Raw genomic sequence first — 22,860 nt, 5'->3', positions numbered from 1 at the left:
TTAGCCCAATTCTCTGGCCCTAGGGCTGAGCCCTGGGTCAGGCTGGTGATAAAATGGGGTTTCCCTGGGCCTAGGCTAGCTTATCTGTCTGCTAGGATGAAAGGCCCAGGCCTGCGGGAGGCAAAGATGTGAGACTCCAAACAATAGGCCCCAGGAAGCTGAGAGGACAGGGCACCTGGGGACAGGCCGGAGAAGAAGCCTCCTTCAGCTTCTTAGACCGGGGTGGGCAAGAGAAGGGGGTCACATGGGAGTCAAGTCAGCAGAGAGAGGACAGGGGAGGGGCACGGAGGAGAAAGCAGGAGATGGAGTAGCCAAACAGAGCTCCAGATGGGGAAGAGAGATAATGCTATTAAAGGGGTGGGGTGCTGCGTGCATCTGAGTACGTGTGCTTGGTGTGCCAGGGGAAAAGGTTCGTAGGAATGCGCTAGCTTAGAGGAGAGCCTGTGTGCACACGTGCAGATAGATACCGCCCTGCCTGTGAATATGCACCTGTGCACCTGTGCCCATCATGCATGTCAGGACATGCATTTCGCACGTGTGGATGCGACGCCCTGAGCTTGTGTTTCCTGCTGTGCGCACGCCTGTCCAAGATTCTCCTTGCCTGTGCGTGCATGTCTGAGTGTATGCTCGCCATGCACCTGTGTGTGCGCGCGTGTCTCCGAGAGGATGTGCCTGTGTGTGTGTGTGTGTGTGTGTGTGTGTATGCGCGTGTGCGCGCGCGCGCGTCCCAGTGCGCAAGTGACTGGCGGTGTGTGAGTGTGGGCGGAGGGGTGGAGGGCCGCCCCGGGCTTGGAGGGGGCGCCGGGCCGGGCCAGGGCTGTGGTGGGCGGGGGCAGCGGCGGCGCGGCGCGGGGCGGGCGTGCTCTCGGTGGAGAGTTAGAGGAGTTGCCAAGCTGGGCAACGGTAGCAGCGGGGCGCTGAGCTGGGTGCGCGCCGAGCTTCTGCCTCCCGCCGCCTCCTCGCCCTCCATTCCTTGCTCCCCCCGGTCTTTCCCCGGCCACGCCGCTGCGATCGTCGCCACCGCCTCTCTGGGAACGGTCGCTGGGGGAGGGGGCCCGGCGCGGCCGAAGCCCGTGGGGAGGTGCCGGGCACCCGGGGTGTAGGGGAGCGCGCCGGGCCCTGCCCGGGATCAGATAACAGCGGCGGGGGAGGGGGTGGGCCCGCCGCGCTCACAGCGGGGCTGAGCGACGGACGCCCGCCGCGCCGGCCCCAGCGAGCGCCCCGCGCCCGGGGGCGCCGTCCAGGCGCGCGTCCCCGATCCGTGGCCGGATCGTGGCGACCCGCGCCCGGTACGGACGCGCCCCTCCTCATGGAGCGCCCCCGGGGGCTGCCCTGAGGCGGCGGCGGCGGCGGCGGCAGCAGCAATGCAGCCAGCGCCGCGGCAGCCGGGGCCAGGAACGGCCGCCTGGAGCTCGGAGGACGCGGAACGCGCCGCGCCCCGGCCACTGACCGAGGTAAGTGCGCGATCGCCGGCGCGCGGCCCACCGGGGACCCGGCCCCAGCTCCCCGCAGGCCGCCTCCCAGCCGAGAGTGAGCGCCAGAGAGGGCGCAGAAGCGGCGAAGGTGGGGCTGGAGGGGCTCTTCTTGCCCCTTTTCCCCACCTCCCCTCCTCCCTTTCTAATTCTTTTCCTCTCTTGGTGATCCATTCGAGGAAATGCTGACTGTGAGCTTTTCTTCCCCAGCCATGTTTCGGGCTACCGCCATCAGGGAACTTTGCTCCCGGCTAACCTTCGTCTCGGGGGGCGCTCCGGGAAACTTTGAGGAGCCCTCAGCACCCCTCCGGCCGGTTTACAGGAACGGGCTGGGAAGGGAGCGGGTGGAGCCACTTTCGTGTGCGGCTTCGATCCTAGGCGTGACCTTCCCCCTAGACCCCTGCGATTCAAGTGTGGTGTGTGTGTGTGTGTGTGTGTGTGTGTGTGTGTGTGTGTGTGTGTGTGTGTGTGTGTGTGTGTGTGTGTGTGTGTCCCCGAAGGGGTCTACACGCTGGCTTTCCAAGCCGGCTCTAGAACGCCCCGGACTGGAAACCTGCGGATCCTTAGAGTCGGTTCTCTTTCCCACCTCCTGTGCTCTAATGAAGTAGAAATATTCTGAAAATGGTTCTCCACCAACCAGCCCACAAGTCCAGCGGCTTCTTCTGCTTTTTCTTTTCTTTTTTGCTTTTTAAAAAGTCGGCCTTGAGAAGCTTCTCAGGGGCTCAGAGCTGGGGAACCCCTCCAGCGCGCGCAGACCGGGCCCGGATGTCCTAGGGGGAGCTGGGCGAGAGTCCGAGGAGGCCCAGGGGGAAGAGACAGCCCGGGTGAGCAGAGCCTAGGGAGCCAGGCCCTGGCGAGGTGGTGTCGGTGCCTTGGTATTTGTGCATTTGTCATGTGAACGCCTTACAACCTGTGTTGGGAATGGGGCTCACGGGAAACCGTTCTTTTGGTGGCGGCGGCCTTGGGGGCTTGAGAAGGTTCGGCTGCGTCCCGATCGCCTGGACTTGTTGGGTTTGGGACCAACCCTCCTCCAGGTTTTCTTGGGGGTGTACCCATCCGAGAGTATGGAGCTGCTTGTGACCAAAGCTGGTCTCCTCTTCACTCTTACTGTGCCCAGGCCTGAATTCTGCAATAAAGCGCTGGGGACCTCCTGTCCCCCCACATCCGTATCCCGAACTCTGGTTCGCAGGCTCGCGTCTCCCCGGAGCGCGCCGAGGCGCCCACTCGCCGCTGAAATCGGCAGCCGCCTCCTCGAAGGTGCGAACCGAGAAGGCGTTAGCTAGCCTTCGGCCTATCCCTCGCCCCCTCCCTGAGGTGCTGGGAAGACCGGCCTGGGCTGCCATCCCACCTGAGGGGGACTCCAGACTCACCAGCCTGCACGTCGGCAGCCCCTCCTCACAGAGCTCCGCCCTGGACCGCTGCCATGTGGCAGGGGATGATCTGAAAGGGGAGACAGAGCCAATCACTAGAAGCTTGGGGTCTCTTTGAGGAGTCTTTCCTCCTCCTCCTCCTCCTCCTCTTCCTCCTCCTCCTCCTCCTCCTCCTCCTCCTCATCCTCTTCCTCCTCCTCCTCCTGCTTCTCTTCGAATACAAAGTGTTCTGAGACCCCCCCCCCCACACACCAATTTCTGCCAGGGACCCCTAAAGAGGCTTCTCAGCAAAGTCTACCTCTAAGTTGTCAGGTGTTTTCTGCAACTAGCCAGAGAACCTAAGGTTGTCTGATCTAGGAGGGGACCCTGGGAGGTTCATATCAAGCAAGACCAAGGCCCCTGAGGGGGGGGCAGAATGTGAAGTGGGCGGGGCTTGGGCACCCTGGGGGACAAGCAGGGTGGCACCTGAGTACTGCACAACAGGACAGAACCCTATTTCCCCACGGGGAGCACGGCTGCATGCATACAGTAAGCACTCTGTAAATGCTGGGCTTGGCACAGCTTGGCTATGTATGAGTAGGAAGTCCTCTCTCAGGAAGGGCACTGGAGAAGCCCTCTCCTCAGCACCAGAGGGGAGGCACCTTCTCCTGAGCAAGGGGACAGGGCCTGGGTTTGTCCCAGCATCTGTGCCTAGTACTGTGTCAGATCCTGGGGGCCACGGGACCTGTGCCTTGAAGGCACGTGTCCTGTGAGGGGAAATCCAGGGAGCTGGATGGAGAGGAGGATGTACCCAGAGCAGGCACTGCTAGAAGCCACATGGGATGGACTTGAAATGGAAACCTCATCTAGATTTCTCTGGGCCTAGGGACCATGCTCGCCAGCCTTCCTGCCCCAGGCTGCCATATCCCTCTTCCTTCTATCCCAGGTGGGACTAGGTAATGTTACATGTCCCTCAGTGGTGAACTCATAATGACCGCTGTGATAATGGTGGTGAGTACAGGCAAAAGCAGCACCCCAAGGCTCTGCGGCACTAGGGCCAGTACAGCCTGTGGGTAGCTTCCTCGCCTTGGTCAGGCCTTCAGTGCCCTGGGCTATAGTTGGCACCACCATGGATGGCACCCAGAGGCCTTGGCACAAGGCTGGAGCAGAAATGACTGAGTTGTCACTCCCAGAAACCTCTGCTTTCCGTTCCAGGCCCTCAGACAGGGGCTATGGGCATACCCTGGTGTTTACCCAGTGGCCACCCTCAGCCCAGTGCTGGGCAGCCTCCTTCTGACAGGTGAAGCTGGTGTTCATAGCTGGGCCTTGTCCAGGGCTTTAATGTGAATGACACATGGGCACACCTACCCTTCTTCCCCTGTGGCCTGCCCCTGGAGCCCTGCCATGAGCTGGCATGCAAGAGAGGCTGGGAGGGGGCAGCTCGTGGGCAGCTGGAGGGGGAGGCGGGCTGGCCACGTGGTAGGTGTGGTGTGCATGGGCTCGCCTCAAGGCAGGCTGCTCAGGAGCTGGCAGTGTGAAGGGAGCCAGCGCAGGGGACGGCTGCAGATGAAAGCAAGCCGCCTGAAACTGGGCCGAGGGCCTGGAGCCCGCCAGAGGCTTCAGAGGAACTGTGGGGGTGTGGAGGGGGCTGGGTGAGGGCGGGTGGGTTTTCCAGAGGAGCTGGGCCTAGGGCAGGAGCAGAGCCGTGGCTGGGCTCTGGCCAAGGGCCCAGCACTCTGCCGGCTGATTTAATTTCCTAATGGCCTGCCAGTGCACAGGGTTGCATTAGCTCCATTGTACAGATGGGGTTGGAGGCCAGGAGGCTGTGGAGGGCTGGAGCCTGTGTGCCTCTGATTCAGAGTCCTGGGCTCGCCCAGGGACAGACTGCACCCTCCTTCTGTCCACAGATACCCTGCCTAGGGGCATTTGTGTGCCAGGCTGGCTTTCGTCCCTGCTCCTCAGGCAGGTTCTACATAGCTCTGCAACCTGCCTGCCACCCCAGCTCCCAGGGATCTGCATACATAGCCCCCTAGCCCAGGCCTGGCATGGAGCAGGTGGTCAGTAAATGCCACAGGAGGCCCAGAAGCCAGCTTTTCAATGTGGCACAAGCCTGCTGAGCGTGAGCTGCTCAGTACAGACACCATTGCCCTACCTTGTAGTGTCCAGTATGCAGCACTGCTTGACAGGTGGCTGAGTAGGGGAATAAGTAGCTCTGACTGTGTGTCTGTGGGGATGTCAAGGTAGATATAGCCCAGATTCTGGCCTTAGTTTCTCATCTGTGAAGTGGGATTGAAGCCCAGCCAGGAAGGCTCTGGGACATCCAGGTTGGGGATGTAGAAATGAAAGCATTGGCTAGTACCTCTGGAGGGGGCAGGGTTCAGCAGAAATGGAGGTGGGCAAAGGGGTCTGTGAAGATGGAGTGTAAGCATTTGAAATCCCAGCCATGCCCCTTCTTGACTATGTAGGAAACAGGCCAGGGGACAGAGGATAGATAGTGTTTGCCACCATCTCAGGGGCTAGCTCCTGCTGTGTGTCCTCTACCCACCCATCCACTCTGAGGCCCCATAACTCCCACTGTGAGTGGCAGAGGTGGTAGGGTGCCTTGGGGAACCTTGGAAACCTTAGCCCTATCTCCTCAGTAGTCTCTAGCTCTACAGTGCTGGATGCAGTTATATTTGCATGGCTAACAGGCACAGAAGTCTTGTGCTTGGCTGACCCAGGGAGCAGTTCTGCCTTGGCTCAGCTTTGATTCTGCTTCTAAAGTCAACAGGTGCAATCTTCTAGATCCTGCCTGGGACTTCTAACCATCCCTCTGGCCTTGGGCAGCTGAAGTCCCCTGGCTGTCCTTTGGGTTGCCTCTGAAGAACTCAGGATTAGAGAGGGCCAGGGAACAAAGAGGAAAGGTCATTGAGTGGAGATTTCCACAAGGGCTGTTGTTGCTTGAGCTTCTACTATAGTTGACCTACTGTGGGTATCACAGTAGGTTCATGGTTCCAGGGTGGCCTCACTCCTCTCCTTCTTTCTCTTCCCTGAGCACTCCTCTCCCCTTCTCTCTTCTCTTCTGCCCTCCTTGCTGTGTTCAGACCTAACTACTCCTACCTTAAGCCCTTGAAACATGCTCCTTCCTCTGCTTGGACTCACCTTTCCCAGATCTCTGTATGGTCCCTTCCTCATCACCTTCAGGTATTGCTCAAATGCGACCTCTGCAACCTTCCTGATTCTGCTGCATGAACTGGTGACCTCTATCCTCATATTCCTTCCCTTCTGTTCTATTCTTCTCCGTGGACTTCCATGGCATCTGCTCTGATGCATTTCATTGGTGCAGGAGTTTGGCTTGTAGTGCCACAGTTGTGTCTCCAGAGTTCACAGCAGTGGCCAGTGTGTAGTACGTGCTCAGTGAACACTTGGGGGATGAATGGGAAGTTCAGCCATACCTGACACCTGACATGGCGCATACTCAGAAACAGAACCTCAGAAGGGTGCCAGATCGGTCCCACAATCATGGAGCTTGTTGGAGGCAGAACTAGGATTCAGACCTTTTCCTCTGAGCCTTTGGCCTGCCATCCATGTGGCTAAGGAGGGAGAAGGTGTGTGTGTGTGTGTGTGTGTGTGTGTGTGTGTGTGTGTGTGTGTGTGTGTGTGTGTGTGTATGTGTGTGATGGGGCTTGGTGCCCCATCACAAGGCCTGGGTGCTGTCCCTGAGATATTTTGCTCAAGGCTAGTACTCTACACTTGAGCTACAGCTCTACTTCCAGCTTTTTAAAAATGGTTAATTGGAGATGAGTCTCAGGGACTTTCTTATCCAGGATGTCTTTTGCAACTATAATCCTCAGATTTTAACCAGCTGAATAGCTAGGATTACAGATGTGAGCCACTGGTGCCCAGCTAAGAGTTGGTGTTTATGTCAGGCATCTACTCTGGGTTGAACTCTTTTTTTAAAAAAATTTAATTTATATTGGTTGTGGGCCTTGAACTTAGAGCCTGGGTGCTGTCCCTGAGCTTTATTGTTCAAGGCTAGTACTCTACGACTTTAAGCCACAGTGCTACTTCTGGCTTTCTGGGGGTTAATTGAAGATGAGGGTTTCATGGACTTTCCTGCCCAGGTGGGCTTTGAACCACAATCCTCAGATTTCAGCCTCCGGAGTAGCTAGGATTACAGGTATGAGCCACTGGAACCTGCTTGGGTTGAACTCTTTCTATCTGTGCCTTACCTACTATGCATCTGAGGCTCAGGGATTAGGCCTCTCAGCTGCCCGAAGGTCTCTTGGAAATGCAAGTCTTGTTGCCTTTCTTCTTTCTATGAAGACATAGAGGTCCAGCCTTAGGAGGTAGGACTAGACAAGGGTCCCCATTTTCTGCTCAGTGAAGCGTAGTCAGACTCCCACTGGCTGTTTGGCCTTGTATGCTTTCCAGACACTATGACACCAGGTTTTATACATTTTCAAAAGAATTTCTCAAAATGTGCAACAATCAACTTTGGCAGCTTTTGAGTGGTGAGGGGCTCGTGTGTGGCTGTGCACAGCCCTGTCCTTGTCCCTTCTCTCCTGGATGCCTCTGAGAATACAGAGCTTGTAGTGCCTTTGGTACTCAGCTCAGCTTAGCCCAGCTCAACCCAGCTGCTACAGATGCAGGGCACTGGCTCCTGAGATTCCTGGGGATGGAGGAGGGACCAGGTCATTCACCAGGAACCCGAGCCTTTGGCAGTGCTCCCTGCCTCAACCTCAGAGGTATCTTGGGGGGAGAGGGATGTGGCATAGTGGGAAGTGGGTGCCCCAAAGCCAGAAAGGGCCAGCAGCAGCCCAAGGTCACACAGCTCTCTAGAAGGAAAGTGGGGAACCCTAGCCCTCTACTGATTTCCAGCACGGCTGTTGGAAGGCTTAGCAGGAGGCAGGAGTGGGGGGGGGCGGTCATGTGGAGGTTAGGAGGTGCTGGGTTGAGTGTGATGGAGATGCTGAGAAAACAGAGCAAGAGAGGTCAAAGGTGGGGGGGGCTGCAGGCGGGGCCGGAGGCCTTCACCCCTGCCCACCTCCCCCTCCATCCAGCTGCAGCATAGGCCCCCTGAGCTGGCGGCTCCAGCCCTGCAATTCTCCAGCACTTAAAGCAAAAATAAATCGCAGCCAGCAGCTGGTGTTCTGGGTGGCAGCAGCCGCGCCACCCCCCTGCCCCGACCTCCGCCTCTGGGCTCCTGGTTCCAGGCCAAGGCCAGCCTTCCACTTAAGCCTGTGGCGGGCTCTGGAGGACCTCAGGGGCTCGGCCTGGCCCAGCCAAAGGTGGGGACCTGGTGAGGTCACATGGAGGACACAGGCAAGGTGGGTACTTGGGGGGCTCTAGGGAGCCCTCGGGGCACATGGAATGCTTACAGGTGGAACTTCCTAGAGGTCTAGGCCTCAGCAGAGCAAGAGCAGTGCCATCTTGAGGAGCCATCTATGGTCCCTATACCCCCTTACATGCTGCCATTGGGCCCACTCCAAGGCGTCTCTTTTCTTTCTGTCCCTTCTCTTCCTCCCCTTCCTGAGAACCCTAGAGGTCTTGACTGTCAAGTGCTCGTGACGCAGGCCCAGAGGATGTCAAATTTTAGCATCATTCATGTTTTCAACAAATAGCTGGTAGGGCACGTGCATGTGTTTCGCCCCATGCCCTAACCCCCACCTCTGGTCTGCTAGGGCTAGCATCCCAGTAGGTGGGATGGATAAAATAGGCAAATAAACAAGCACAGGAGGGGACTGGACACATCATAGTCCTTTGTTCATTATTACAATCTTTAATTACGACGATGTTGCATACTCATGACACAATTATAGTTGTGAGGTGGAAAGCAAATCTCTCCTGCTCAAGCCCTGTCTCTCTCCCTCCTGTCAAAGGCTGTGGGATTTTTGAAGTGACCATAGAGAACTTTCTGGAGTTTCTTAGTTTCTGTGTGAGAGTAGGTATGTAAGGATGCTAAAGCTGTTGCCTGCCTGCCTGCCTGCCTGCCTGCCTGCCTTCCTCCCTTCCTTCCTTCCTTCCTTCCTTCCTTCCTTCCTTCCTTCCTTCCTTCCTTCCTTCCTTCCTTCCTTCCTTCTTTCCTCATCCCCTTCCTCTCCTTCCTTTCTTCTCTCTCTCCCTTCCCTCCTCCTCCCTACCTCCCTCCTCTCTTTCTTTTCTTCCCTCTGTCTTTCAATCTATGCCATGTATCCCCCGAACCTGGTATATGCTGTCCCAGTGCCTCCTGGAGCCAGGACTCTTATCCTGTCTCCTTTAGTTGAGAAGTGAATCACTGAGTCTCTGGGTCATAGAAGCCTAGTTGTGGAGTCTTTGAACTCACAGAGCCACTGAAGTTCACGCGTCATGGGTCCTTTGTAAAGTTTTAGCTGCATTGAGATAGAGAATCTGGACTAGCAGAACTGGAGCATCTTAGCACCAGGAGACATGTTCATTCTTGGCCTGAGTCCCTCCTTCCTTGGGTCCCTCTGGGAATTTAATTCATCCAGATCCCTAGGCTCCATCCCCAGGATTTTGATCTGATAGGTCTGGTGGGGGTGTGAGGGTGGGGTGTCTGGGAGTCTGTGGTTTCAAACCTAGCCCAGCCACTGTAGGGGACTTGCTCTGCTTCAGTCAGGTCCCTTCACCCCCTCACCCCAGTTACGGTCCCATTCCCTCAGGACTGAGGGACTTTGGGGTGGGCCCAGCTCCAGCTCAGGACAGAGTGAGACCTTCATGAATGCTGAAGGAGAGTGCCCACCACTTTTCCTGGAGAGATTCCTGTTTCCCTGGTGCCCTTTCCCTTGATATCCCAGAGGCAAGATCACTGGCTCCTTCCAGGTCTTTAGACAGGAGCACACCTCTGCCTCTAAGAGGACCAGCCATCTCACCTGCTTCTTGGTGCCCACCACCTGCTTGGCCCCCCTCTGCCATTCCTGAAGCATGGTGTGGGGTGAATCAGGCTCCTGTGTAGCTGATCTGATTCTGGAAGAGGTGATCATGATCATTGGTGCTCTTGATCTCCAAGCCTTGATTTCCTTGTTTGTGACATGAGCATTATATCTTCTCTATCAGGCCCTTCTGGCCCTCTGTGCTTTGGCTCTGCAGTCAGGGCAGGGCAGGGCCAGCAGGGCAGCTTTTTCTCCTCCTCACCCCTCCTCTGCTATGTAGCCGGAGGCTTGGCCATGCCAACATCTTGCCTGCTGAGCTTCAAGCTGTCAGTGACACCTGTCCAGTCACAGCAGCCAGATCTCTCCTTGGGCCCTGAGAAACTTGAGGAGCACTAGAGAGTGTTCCCAGGAGCCCCCTCCCCCTCCCTCAAGGGGCTATGTGAAAGAATACACCCCACCAACCTGTTCCTTTCCTCTGCTGTATACCGGCTAGCCTGGGCCCGCCTACCCCTCAGCCACTCAGGGGTGCTGGCCCTGGTCCTGCAGCACCAGGTTCCTGGTGGCCAGGCTCTGACCTATCCTGACTCAGCTGCCTCCTGGTGGCCTTAGACTCAGCAGAGCCAGGCAGAGATCAGGAGGTCAAGGGAGCAGGGGTGAATAGGAACAGCAGCTAGCCAAGTTGAAGGAATCCGTGCACCTGATGTCATGTCTAGGGTGTGGAAGGAGCTGGGGGCAGGAGTCTGGAGGGACAGTAGGCTAAGTCCAGGAAGGAACGCAGAGGCAGGGACAACAGGTAGGGACAACAAGGATCTCCAGATCCTGTGTCAGTTTCCTATAACTGCTGCCACAAAGGACCACACGTTGGGTAATTCAATCAATACAGGTTCAGCATCTCTTGAAATGCTGAAATGCTGGGACCAGAAGTGTTTTGGATTTCGGATTTGTTTTTAGATTTTGGAATCTTTGCATATACATAGTAAGATATCTTGGGATAGGACCCAAGTTGAAATAAACATGAAAATCTTTTAAGTTTTATTTGTACTTCCTACACAGAGCCTGAAACAATGGTGTGGGATGGTCTGGGATCTGCCACTTGTGGTGTCATGTCAGAACTTAAAATGTTTTGGACTTTGGCTGGACACCCATGGCTTACACCTGTAAGTAATCTTAGCTACTCAGGAGACTGGGATCTGAGGATCACAGTTTGAAGCCAGCCCAGGCAGGAAAGTCAGTAAGACTTTCTCTAATTAAATACCTCCCTCCGTACCCCCAAATACCCAAAGTGGAGCTGTGGCTCAAATGGTAGAGTACTAGCCTTGAACACTAGAGTCCAGCCCCCTGAGTTCAAGCCCCATGACTGGCACAAAAAAGAAAAAAAAAGTTTTGGACTTTGGAGCATTTCTGATTTTATGTTTGAGGATTAGGGATGCTTAACCTGTTCACATTGATTGTCCCCCAATTGTAGAGGATATGTCTGGGATCAGGTTTTGGCTAGGGCTGCTCCCTGCTAGAAGCTCTGAGGGAGAACTGGTACATTTCTTTCCTTGCTTCAAGGGTCATTGGCCATTGTTGGTTTTAGAGTCATTGCTCCAATCTCTGCATCTGTGCCATGTGACCTCCTTATGTCTGTCTCTCTATCTCTTTTTGCCAGTCCTAGGGCTTGAACTCTGGTCCTGGGCACTGTTCTTGAGCTTCTTTTGCTCAAGGCTAGCACTCTACCACTTGAGCCAGAGCGCCACTTCCAGCTTTTTTGAGTAGTTTATTGGAGATAAGAGTCTCGTGGACTTTCTTCCATGGGCTGGCTTTGAACTGTGATCCTCAGTTCATAGCCTCCTAAGTAGCTAGGATTATAGGTATGAGTCACTGATGCTCAGCTTGTTCCTCTCTTATAAGGAAACTTGTCATTGAATTGTAATTTAGGATCCACACTCATCCAGGATAATCTTATCCCTAAATCCTCTCCCTCCCTCCCTCCCTCCCTTCCCTTCCCTTTCCTTCCCTTCCCTTCCCTTCCCTTCCTGCCTTCCTTTCTTCCTTCCCTTCCCTTCCCTTCCCTTCCTGCCTTCCTTTCTTCCTTCCTTCCTTCTTTCCTTCCTTCCTTCCTTCCTTCCTTCCTTCCTTCCTTCCTTCCTTCCTTCCTTCCTTCCTTCCTTCTTTCCTTCCTTCCTTCCTTCTGGTTGAATTCAGGCCCTGGGCACTGTCCCTGAGCTTTTGTGCTCAAGGTTGGTCCTCTACTACTTGAGCCACTTCTGGCTTTTTGGGTTAATAGGAGATAGAATCTCACAGAGGTTTTTTTGTTTGTTTGTTTGTTTGTTTGGGGGGGGTCCAGTTGTGGGGCCTGAACTCTGGGCCTGGGCGCTGTCCCTCAGCTCTTCAGCTCAAGGCTAGCACTCTACCACTTGAGTCATAGCACCACTTCTGGCTTTTTTCTTTTTGCTTATGTGGTGCTGAGGAATCGAACCAGGGCCTCAGGCATGCAAGGCAAGCGCCCTACCACTGAGCCACCTTCCCAGCCCGTTTTTTTTTTTTTTTTTTTTTTGCCTGGCTGGGTTTGAATCTAGATCCTTAGATCTCAGCTTCTCAAGTAGCTAGAACTTTGGTAGATCCTTATTTCTTTTTGCAAAGACCCTATATCCAAGCAGAGTCACAGCCAAAGTGTCCAGTGGACATTTCTCTTTTGGAGTGGGTGGGAAGGAGGCTCATTCAGCCCAGTACACATGGTCTTTTGGAACCCTGCCATGTCCTGGGTTCAATCTCCAGCGCTGGCAAAAGATAATCTTAAAGGAAAAGGCAACTTAGTTTGGAGACACAGCATCAGGGTCTCAATTTTTGCTGTCTGCTATTTTCCATCTGTGTGTCCTTGGGCAGATGACCCAGCTGCTCACTCCGTGGCTCCATTTCCTAGTCTGAGGCTTGGAGATGTAATGGTCTTTTCCCCGTGGGGCTGTTTTGAGCAATCAGAGTTCACACGCAGCCCTGGGACATGGGAGAGTGTGGAGATGACGCCTTTTATGATTACAGCAATCAGCAAAATGGTTTTGAAATCTGACTGGTGTTTCCTTAGAAAGGTTGAATCTCTGTTTAGTTAACCTGCTTATTCGGCCGCACTCACTCTGAGGTCTCCACACACAGTGCTGTGTGTGAGGTTGGATTCTTAGGTTCTTGCGCCTGGGCCTTGCAAACAGAAGGTTCTGGAAATGGCCCTGGTGGGTTGGAGGGGCGGGGCCTCAGTGACTTAGTGAGTTCACTGAGTTGTGTTGGTTTGCGGTCACCTCTGTGGAACTCGTGTGTGCCTTCACCCCCACCCCACATAACCCATCATCCTGTTTGTGGACCCCACCAGTCCTAACAGAGAGATGTCTCTGGCAGGAAGTGCCTGTCCCTTTCACAGATTGCCAGATCAAGGCATAATGAGGACACTTGGTACCCAGCCATCTCCAGGGCAGGATCCAAGGTATCTGGGTTTCCTCCATAATCTGTCCATCATGGAAAGAAAATATGGGTTTCCCTCCTGTCAATCTTCCTGACTCGAACTCCTCCCCAGGCCATCAGCCAGGTGTGCCTCCCTGGAGGCTTGCAGTGGTGGGGTATTGGTGATGGACACCCAGTGTCCTTGGCCCCTCTCTGGCCTCCAGGCCACTCTCAGGATGTCTTGAGTTCCAGCCGGACACATACCTGATGGTGAATTCAGCAGTCCATGGTGTCTCCAGGTGCCTGTGTTCCTCAGGAAGTAGTGCAATGTCTCCCTGAGACTTGGCACCAATTGTTTACCAGGGCCGGCTGGTAGCAGGCTTTCCCAAACATTATTTCATTTAATTCTCGAAGAGAGCAGCAAGGTTTGAGAGAGGAGGCTGCTGTGGGGACAGGTGGCCAATCCAGATGTTTACTCAGACCTACGGAGAAGCCTCGGGTCCCCTATCCTTGCTCTAGGCTGCTGGGCCTATCCCATGAGATAGCTTGTTCAGGTAACATCTTTAGATTTAACGTGTGCTGTTCCTTGCCCCCTTTTCCTGTGTAACTTGAGGCCAGCATTGTCACCTCTCTGAGCCTCATTTTTCCACTCTGAGAAATGGGCTAAATGTCTCCCTTTTAAACAGTGACTGTGCCAGGCTAGGCCTTAAAACTGTTTTGGATTTCTAGGTGGCAGAGAGCTCATTTAACAGGTAGAGAAATAGAGGTTCTGAGAAAATGGACACCCATCTGAAGTGACCCACCCCTGAGACCTCAGCCTCAAAGTAAGGCTGGTCCAGTTGGCCTCATTCTTGCTGAGGACTAGGCTGCAGTACAGACAGACCATTGCTCGTGTCCTGTGGCTGAGAGGCACCTGTGGGGACATGATTGAGTCCCAGGCCCTACACAAGCTCACAAGGCAGGGTCCTGTGAGCAGCAGCTGTGTCTACAGATTCCATGGCTGTGTAGAAGTCTTTGTGAGGGGGGACACTTAAGCAGTGAGAGTTCCCAGGTGCGTAGTTCTGGGTGTTAGTCCTGAAAGGGCTACTGTGGCATTTGTGCTCCTAGGCAGAGTGTTGAGCCCAAGGCAGCTCTTTTTTGGGGTCCGGTCGTGGGGCCTGAACTCTGGGCCTGGGCGCTGTCCCTCAGCTCTTCAGCTCAAGGCTAGCACTCTACCACTTGAGCCATAGCACCACTTCTGGCTTTTTTTTTTCTTTTTGCTTATGTGGTGCTGAGGAATCGAACCCAGGGCCTCAGGCATGCAAGGCAAGCACTCTACCACTGAGCCACCTTCCCAGCCCCCCAAGGCAGCTCTTATAGAGCCCTTCAGAGCCATCCTGGGCCCCAGCAGAGGGGTTTTCCCAAAACCTATTGGGGTTTGTAGGAAGTGAGGGGCAAAGGACTCATAACCATGTGCACAATTGCAGCCTTTGCTGCTGGGGTGGCCCACCAGCCACACAGACCCCTCAATCCCTCCTCGCATGACATGCTTCTGAACCCGAGGTGCTCATCCTGGAATCGACTCTCCCTGCCCCATTCCAGAACCTTTATCTCTTTCCTGGGTCCATCTCTTGGAGCCTGTTGTTATATTTTAGATCCCCGCACGCAGTCTTCTCCCCCAAGGTTGTAGACTCCCTGGAAAGTGTGACTGACTCTTTCTGAGAAAGTCAAAGCAGATTCTGCTGGCTCCCACCATCGCTGCCTGCCTGCTGGCACAACCCTTTCCTCTCCTGAAGATGGACTGTCATCCCTCTTGTCTACCTACCCAAGCCAGAGAGTTCCAGACTCCCTCTCCCCACTGGTCCCTTGGCCAGAAATGACTTCTGGAGGTGACCTCTAGGAGCCCACTGGGGCTGGTATCATTCCTGATGGCTCTAAGAACCGCCGGGGGACACAATAGTCTTGACTTGTGGCACTTATATGCTGAGGAGAGGCTGACCACAGATGCCATGTGAACAGAAAGCTCAGAGAGGGAGTGGGGGACATCTGAGGACAGAGGGGCACTGCTACACCAGCAGGGGCAGAGGGGGTAGGGATAGGTAGGTTGAAATTACATGGGGTCTGGAGGCCACAGCAGCCTGCCTGCCTGCCTGCCTGCCTGCCTCCCTCCCTCCTTCCCTCCCTCTTTTCCTTCCTTCCTTCCTTCCTTCCTTCCTTCCTTCCTTCCTTCCTTTCTTCCTTCCTTCCTTCCTTCCTCTTTCCTTCCCTCTCTTTCTCTCTCTTTCTCCTTCCTTCTCTTCTCCTTTTCTTTCCTATTTTCTTTCTTTTTGTTCTGGTCCGGGGCTTGAACTCAGAGCCTAGGTGCTGTCTCTGAACTCCTTTGCTCAAGGCTAATGCTCTGCCACTTGAACCAGGGCTCCATCTCTGGCTTTTTTTGAGTAGTTTATTGGAGGTAAGAGTCTCATGAATTTTACTGCCTGGACTGGCTTTGTACCTCAGTCCTCAGATCTCAGCCTCCTGAGTAGCTAGGATCACAAGCATGGGCCATAGGTGCCTGGTGATTTGTTTATTTCTTACAACAATGAGCATTTCTTTCCTACTCCCTGACCAGTAGCTATGGCTCTGCAGAGTGATGAGGGCTGTCTCCCAAGCTAATTGTTTTGAGATGACATTTGCATATAAAATGAATCATTTCAACTGGATGTGGTAGCTCCTCAGGGGGTGGAGATTGAGAGGATGGAAGTACAAGGCCAGCCTGGGCAGAAAGTTCTCTTAAGGACCCCATCTCAACCAATAAAAAGCTGAATGCAGTGACCTATCCCTGTTATCCCAGTTACTTGGAAACATAAGTAGGAGGATGGATCCCAGTCTCAGCTGTCCTGGATTTTGTAAATATAACTCTTTATTCAAAAAATAGAAGCAGAAAGGGCTGGGCCATGACTCGAGTGGTTGAGTGCCTGCCTACCAAGTAGAAAGTTCTTGGGTTCAAACTTCAGGCATGATGGTTCCCAAAGACTTAGGGAGTGGAGATTGGAGATTGAGGTGTGTGGTTTGAGGTCAGCCTGGGCAAATGAAAAAGTAAGCAAGACTTTGCCAATGGCTGGACATGGTGGCATGTGCTCCCCCAGCCCAAGCTACAGTGACAGGGAAGCACAATGGCTGGGTCTGGTGGTACCGGTCTGTCACCCCAGTGACACAGGAAAGTGCAAATAGGAGGATCACAGTTCAGGTCAATCAGGACATAAAGTGAGACCCTCTCTCTCTCAAAAAACCCAACAAAACAACCAATCCCCCTAAAGGCTGGAGGAGTGGCGTAAGTAGAAGAGCACCCACCTCTCAAGATTGAGGTCCTGAGTTCAGAACCTAATATTAACATATACAAAAAAAAATCAGCAAAACCAACAACAATAACAAAAACTTCCAAACTAAAAAGTGTCCCGTACCTTAAAAAAATCAGTATAAAAAAACATCAAAGTGGATAATTCAAAGGAATTAGGTGCACCCTCAGCCTTTAGGTGCAGTTACTAGATCTACTTAGTTCCAGAGCATTCTCTTTCCTCCAAAGGGGGCCATTAACCCTTCCTCCCCTGGCCCTGCTGCTTCCCAGGGTCTTTCTGTCTCCATGGATTTGCCTAATTTGTACCTAATCGGTGCCTGGCTTCCTTAGCCTGTGACAGTGCATGGATTGGAGCATCCTTTATCTTTTCTTGCCTGGGTCATGTTCCATCGTATGCATGGACCACATGGGTTTTGTCCATTCATCAGCTGATGGACACCTGATCTGTTTCTCCCTTTGGCTGTTGGGAGTAAGGCTGCTGTGGCCATTCGTGGGCCTGGTTTTTGCTGTAACCTCCATTTCCAACTCACCTGCTGTACCCAGAAGTTGAACAGCACAGGCAGTGCCAACTGGGATTGGCTTTTGCTGCGGCCTCCTGGCTCTGAATCCTTTTTCCATCCCCCTCAGCCTTCCCTCTCCTTTTCCTGCTGCCCACAGGCTTCCTACAGGGGTTCCTTTTGCCACCCCAACTTCTCCCTCTTGGCTTCCCCCCTGCAATGGTGCCAAGCATGCTCAGGACAGGGTCACATGGTTTGGGGGACACACAGTTGGCAGGCTGTGGGGTGCAGGGGCTCTCTGCTGCGGGTGCTCTAACTGAAGGGTCTGTGCTCAGCGCCGGGATGAGGGCTGGCTGGGCCCGAGGCCTCTTCCTAGGTGTGGGCAGAGCCCTTCTCAACCTCAAGGGTCCCAGAAATACGCTGTCTATGTCCACGGATCTCCCTCACCCAGCATAAGGGTGGTGCTCAATGCATGCTCACATGGACATGGGGTTGATTGCCTAGCCCATTGGGCAGGGCTGCCCAGGGAAGGATTCTGGGGCTGCTGAGATCCTAAGGCAGGGGCTGGCAGCTCGGGGCAGCTTTCCTCTGTTGTGCCCCACCCCCGGCTGCAGCTGCTCCAGCAGGGGGGGGGTGGAGGGGTGCAGCCCATCTGATCCTCCAATCTCTAATCAGCCTGTCATCCCTGAGGACCTGCAGGAGCCCCCCCCCCCCAGGGCTGCACCCAGTGGCTAGATTTGGAGGGGCTCCAAGCCACCTGGCTCCCCTCAGCCTGGGGTGAGGTGTTATTGCTGCTGGGGATCAAGGGACCCCCCCTATCCTCCTCACAATCTAGCCTGCATCACCGGTACAACCCAGAGTGTGCGGAACTGAGCTGGGCAGTGTAGACAGGGTCAAGCCACCCACAGGAGAGGCACTGTAGACGGATATGGGTGGTAGAGATGGGGAAGGTGGGGGACAGCACATCATCACAGGATGAACTCTGCACTATGTGGACACCTAAGCCCACGGCCATAGATGGGGGGAGCAGCAAGGACTGTGTCCACAGGTCTAAGCACACGAGGGGCCCAGTGACCCATCACTCCCCTGTGCTCTGTGTCCCAGCCTTCAGAGACTTCAGCTCTTCCTGTGAAGCCTGCCACTCCTGTGAGGCCTGGGCCTGGGTCTCAAGTCCATGAATCCCTTGGGTATCCTGGAACCTCCCTTCAAGCCTCACCTGCTGGCTTAACTCCCAAGGTTCTACCCTTTGCTCTTCCCCTAATCCCCTGGCTAGGGGGAGTAGGGGATGAAGGTGCCCTGAACTGTAGCCCGGGTTACCTACAGGTTTCTGGGAGGGAGTTGATTCACCAGTTCCCTGGAACTGGCCTGGAAGGTGTGGGGCTCTTGCAACCCCATTGTGGAGCTGAGGCTGAGAGGCTTAAGGGATTTTCTGAGGCCCTGGTGCTCTCCTGAGCCATGATTAAAGGGCTCAGCCCTCCAAAAGTCCAGCTCCAGTGCCCCCCAAACTGTCCCCTTGTCTGGCTGTACTTCAAAGCTGGCCTTGTTTATCCATACACAGCCCCACTCGGTACACACAGCCTCTATCCCTCTTTATCATTGTCTAAACGCTTCCCTCTGTCCTGGGTAGCCTTGTTTCTTGCTCCTGGGACTGGGGTGCAGGTCTGCTGCTCTGAACAGTGGGGCAAACACTGACCTGTGACCTGAAGCTGGGAGCTTCTTTAAGCTCAGGGCTGTGATATCACCATCCCTTCCTGTGGGAACACTGCTGGTCCCTTCTGTCCCATACACTGAGCTGGGGTATCAGAGTGTGCTGAAGAAGAGAAGAGGCTGGGGGGGGGTGTGGACCAGGTGAAGTCTGCCTGTATTTGAAAGCCATCTCCCGGTGCCTTACTGTCCTCATTTGTAAGATCAGGCAGGAGAATGGGAGAAATCAGGTTTAGCATGGAGTTTGGGATTAGGAGCTCTGCTGGAGGCTGGGCTGAGGAGAGGGCTGCTGCTGCTGTGGTCAGGCTGTGGGCATCCTGGGAGGGGCAAAGACATAGTGGTAGGAGATGGTGGAGCTCTGTAGGCAGAGGGGAAGCTACCACCCCCTTACCTCCAGTGCCTCCATTGATGACCATCATAGTGTTTCTCTGTGCCGGCAATTCTCTAAGCTCTTTGTGAATTCTGGTCCTCATAATCAGGCCTTGTGGACACTTGTTGTGCACGGGGAGCCCGAGGCCAGGGAGGTGGCACACCCTGCCCTAGGTTTCTGAGAGATGGAGCAGCAGAGGTTCTAGGTTGGCCTATGAGGGAGCCAGGTGTTTGGGTTCAGCCCAGGCTAGGGTGTGGCTAGTGCTCTCCAGGTGCTGGGCAGGGCTGTCTCTGTGGTGCAGCCCACTCTGCCCTGCTGTGTGGGACCCTTGGCCTCTGCAGCCAGCCCTGGCTATCCCCGGGCTTCTCAGCTGAGCCACACTCTGGTCCCAGTTAGGCCGGTCCTGCTGGATCTTCTGCACCTCTGGAGGATGGACAGAGGTGCCAGCTGCGTTGGCCCAGAGTCTGAATGGGGTGAAGGGCTTGACGAAGACTGAGCTGAGGGCTACTCCAACCAGATTCCTGAGTCTTCAGGATCCCTGGGAGAAATCCTCAGTTGACAGGCTGAGGAACTGAGGCTCAGAGAGGGGCAGCTGAGAACCTGAGCTCACACAGCCTGGGAGACACAGAACTGGCCACTGGAGAGCTTATGGTGCATGCTCTCTCTCTCTCTCTCTCTGCAAACAGCATGCGTGTCGGCTCTAGCTGCTGCTGCCGCTAGATGCAGGACTTGTGTGGAGAATGAGGAGCAGGTCCGGTTCTCACAGGCTGTCAGCAGCTACCTCACAGACAAGGAGGCCCTGGCAAACTTGCTTGGGCAGGGGCTGGCCTTCAGGCAGCACAGTTTCCACCTGTCAGTTCTTACAAGATATTCTGAGGGTACACAGGGGATCCCAGAATCCCTAAGGCCAATGTTGATGTACAGGAGCTGTCCTGGCTGGGGTGGGAAGGGGGACCCCTTTGCTGAAACTGAGGCCAGTGGTCTGATTTGATTCCCATTTGTCCCTGTCCTGACAACCAAGGCCTGGAGTCAAAGAGCTGGCCAAGCTGGGCTTCTATGTGGCACCAGGGAGGATAGGCGTTGAGACAGGTGTCCCCACAGGAGAGGGGACCCCACTTGACCATGGCTCAGGCAGCAATGGGGACTGATTCTTCTGGACCATTCTGGCAGGTATTTAGAAAGCAGGGATCAGAGTTTAGGAAGGGGGTCCCCTCACTCAGGGCCTGGCTGAGAACCCCTTATCCAGGCCAGACTGCTGCCTTCTGGTATCTCTGACCCAAGCAAGCCTCCATCTCTCTGAGCCTTAGTTTCCTCATCTGTAAAATGGATTGGAATGGTGCCCACCCCCATACAGATGCTCCGGGTCTAAATCCGAGAGGTGCCATTAGAGGCATAGGCCGCAGAGCCTCCTTCCTGGGTTTGCCACCCAGCCCTGCCTCTTATTGGCTGTGTGGCCTTGTGTAACTTATTTGGCCTCTCTGAAAGTTTCCTCATCAGTCACGTGAGGCTGATGGCCGAATCTCCCCGTCGGGCTCACTCAGGATACAAGGAGGCAATCCAGGTAAAGTCGCTGTGACTGTGATCAAAGTTCCAGCTGCAGCTGTCATGCAAGGGCCACCCCAAACCACACAGGAAGCTCAGCTTCTCCAGCCTGAGCACTGGTCCACTTGCAGCCACCGCCCGAGTGGGGGTTGCAGCTCCTGCTGCCTGCGGGGAGCGGACCGCCGGAGGTTTCATCCCGAGCACTCTTGTCTGATGGAATATAAATAGCATGCAATGTTTTCCAGCACGGATAGGAAAGCGTCTGTGGGTCGGGCCCTCCCTCCTGCCCTCCTCCACCGGCAAAGGCAACTGAGGCTATGAGCTGGCCGTGGGGACAAGCGGGAGATGGGAGCTCGTGAATAAATCACCGCATGATCTGGCCTAATGCACTGGCTATGGGCAGCATGTGCAATTAATGCCTTAATTGTCCAGAGAGGGTGACTTCTGTGTGTGGGCGTGGCCCAGGCTGCCTGGGTGTGCAGAGTGCCTAGTGTCTGGGGTGCCCATGTCTGGGGTTTGGTGACCCTGGGAACAGTGTCACTCACTCCTCTGAGGATGCTCATCTCCTGCTGACTGTCCTCTGAAGGGACCCAGACTCGGGGGATTACAGCCTGCTTTGCTTGGCCTAGGGTCTGTGTCTGTGAATGGACCTTTAGCTAGGGCAGGGCTGGGCAGGTTACAAGGGGTCCGGAGCCATGATTGGAGCTCGGGTGAGGCTCACCCCCTCCCTGCTCCTTTCTTCATCCAGTCTCTTTGTGTTCAGTGCTTGTTTTTTTTTTTTTCTCTCTCTCTTCTTTTGAACCAAGGCTGTCCCAGACTAGCCAGCTCCTGCCCCGTTGCCAAGGTGACCAGACCATCTCTGTCACCCTGTGGTGGGCTGGGTGAGGGACTCCAGTGTGTGCACAGGACACACTGGTTTGTGCATGCCTATCCTGTGGACATATGTGCAAGAACAGATACATGGAGGGTTCTCCTACCCAACCCCAGTTCATAGCACCACGCTTGGAGAGGCACAGGCCCCTGTCTTCTGCACATGGACACACAGGCAGGCAGATGGCAGGTGTGTGGTGCACAGCTGCACACTCAGATACATGACCTGCGTGAGAGGCGAGAGTTGTTGGCCCACTGGGCGTTCAACTGATCAAGGCTCTGTGCAGCACTGCCTGTGGCATTTGAGCTGCCTGTATGAATGACAGATTGAAGTAACCAACAGGGACGGACACTAGGTCAGACTGCAGCCCCAGCCATCCCAGGGGGTCCCTCCAAGGGGCATCTTGACCCTTGAAGCCTGGAGATGAGTGGCCATAGCAGTGGCTCAGTGATCAATGTCTGCACGATTGGCTGGCATCCTTTACTGTTTCCTGTCTCCTATGTGTGCTTCCCCATCATCTCTCTGCTCCCAAGTCCTTGACTCAAGATCTGCTTCTGGGGCAAGACTTCAAAGAGCATGCACTGCACCCCAAGCTGTGTGTCCATGCCCATACATGGAAGCTTGCCAGCAAGCAACACTGGTGCTTGGGGCCAGGTGTGTGTGTGTGTGTGTGTGTGTGTGTGTGTGTGTGTGTTGCCTACTGTATGCGTATGTGTGATGCCTATGTGTACTAGACCTGGACACTTAGCATAGAGCTATGCTGCTAATCCCTCAATAGCTGTGACAGGGAGCAATATGCTCAGGCCCATTTTACGAATGTGGAGAGAGAGGCAAGGATCAATCAAATAAGGGAGAGACAGTGCAGGCTAGAGCAGATGGAAGCCAGGATCACTTGTAGAAAGCATCAACAGCTCCAGCCCAGCCTCTGTCCTGCGGGTGGGTGTTGATGGGAGGGTGGAGGGACAATTCATAATTCCACCCTGTAGAGCCCAGCCCCCCAGGTACTGGCTGGCTGTGTTGCCCCAGCTGGAGTCTTTTTCTGAACCTGTTTCTAACTCTTGGAGCTGGGAGGTATCTTACTGAGTTGTTGAGAGGCACACACACACACACACACACACACACACACACACACACACACACACACACACACACGGTACAAAATGAGGGGCGCACAGTAGACACAAAATGAATGCTCCTCCATTCCAGAGCCAGGCGGGCGCAAGCTTTTCCTGGAGCTCTCAGTGGCTGCCCCTGCTGTAGCAGTTCAGACTTGCTGGTTACACCCCTGCACCCCAAACTGTCCTCTTCCCTGTCCTTGTAGGGCCAGGCTTACAGGGGGACAGCAGCTTGAAGTCACACAGTGAGGGTCAGGAGCCCAACAGGATGCGGACACTAGCTCAGATAGTAGCTCGGGCTCTTGGCAGCCCCTGACTCCTGCAGTACCAGTTAGCTGTAACCCAAGGATTGGGCTGCATGT

The 22,860-nt window shown here is 54.8% G+C and overlaps 1 protein-coding gene across 1 annotated transcript in view; it reads left to right on the top strand.

The window, feature by feature from the left end:
• Positions 1-1,366: 1,366 nt before the first annotated feature.
• Kcnj12 (potassium inwardly rectifying channel subfamily J member 12) overlaps positions 1,367-22,860 on the top strand; it is a 39,302-nt gene continuing 17,808 nt past the window's right edge. The window contains exon 1 of the mRNA XM_070027520.1: positions 1,367-1,454. The gene's annotated coding sequence lies outside the window, so the exon portion shown is untranslated. The remainder of the gene's footprint in view (positions 1,455-22,860) is intronic.

This window comes from Dipodomys merriami, unplaced genomic scaffold (genome assembly GCF_024711535.1).
Source record: "Dipodomys merriami isolate MVZ:Mamm:240054 unplaced genomic scaffold, mDipMer1.0.p SCAF_19, whole genome shotgun sequence".
In the NCBI taxonomy this organism is placed as follows: domain Eukaryota; kingdom Metazoa; phylum Chordata; class Mammalia; order Rodentia; family Heteromyidae; genus Dipodomys; species Dipodomys merriami.
This window is presented reverse-complemented; position numbering and strand designations above follow the sequence as displayed.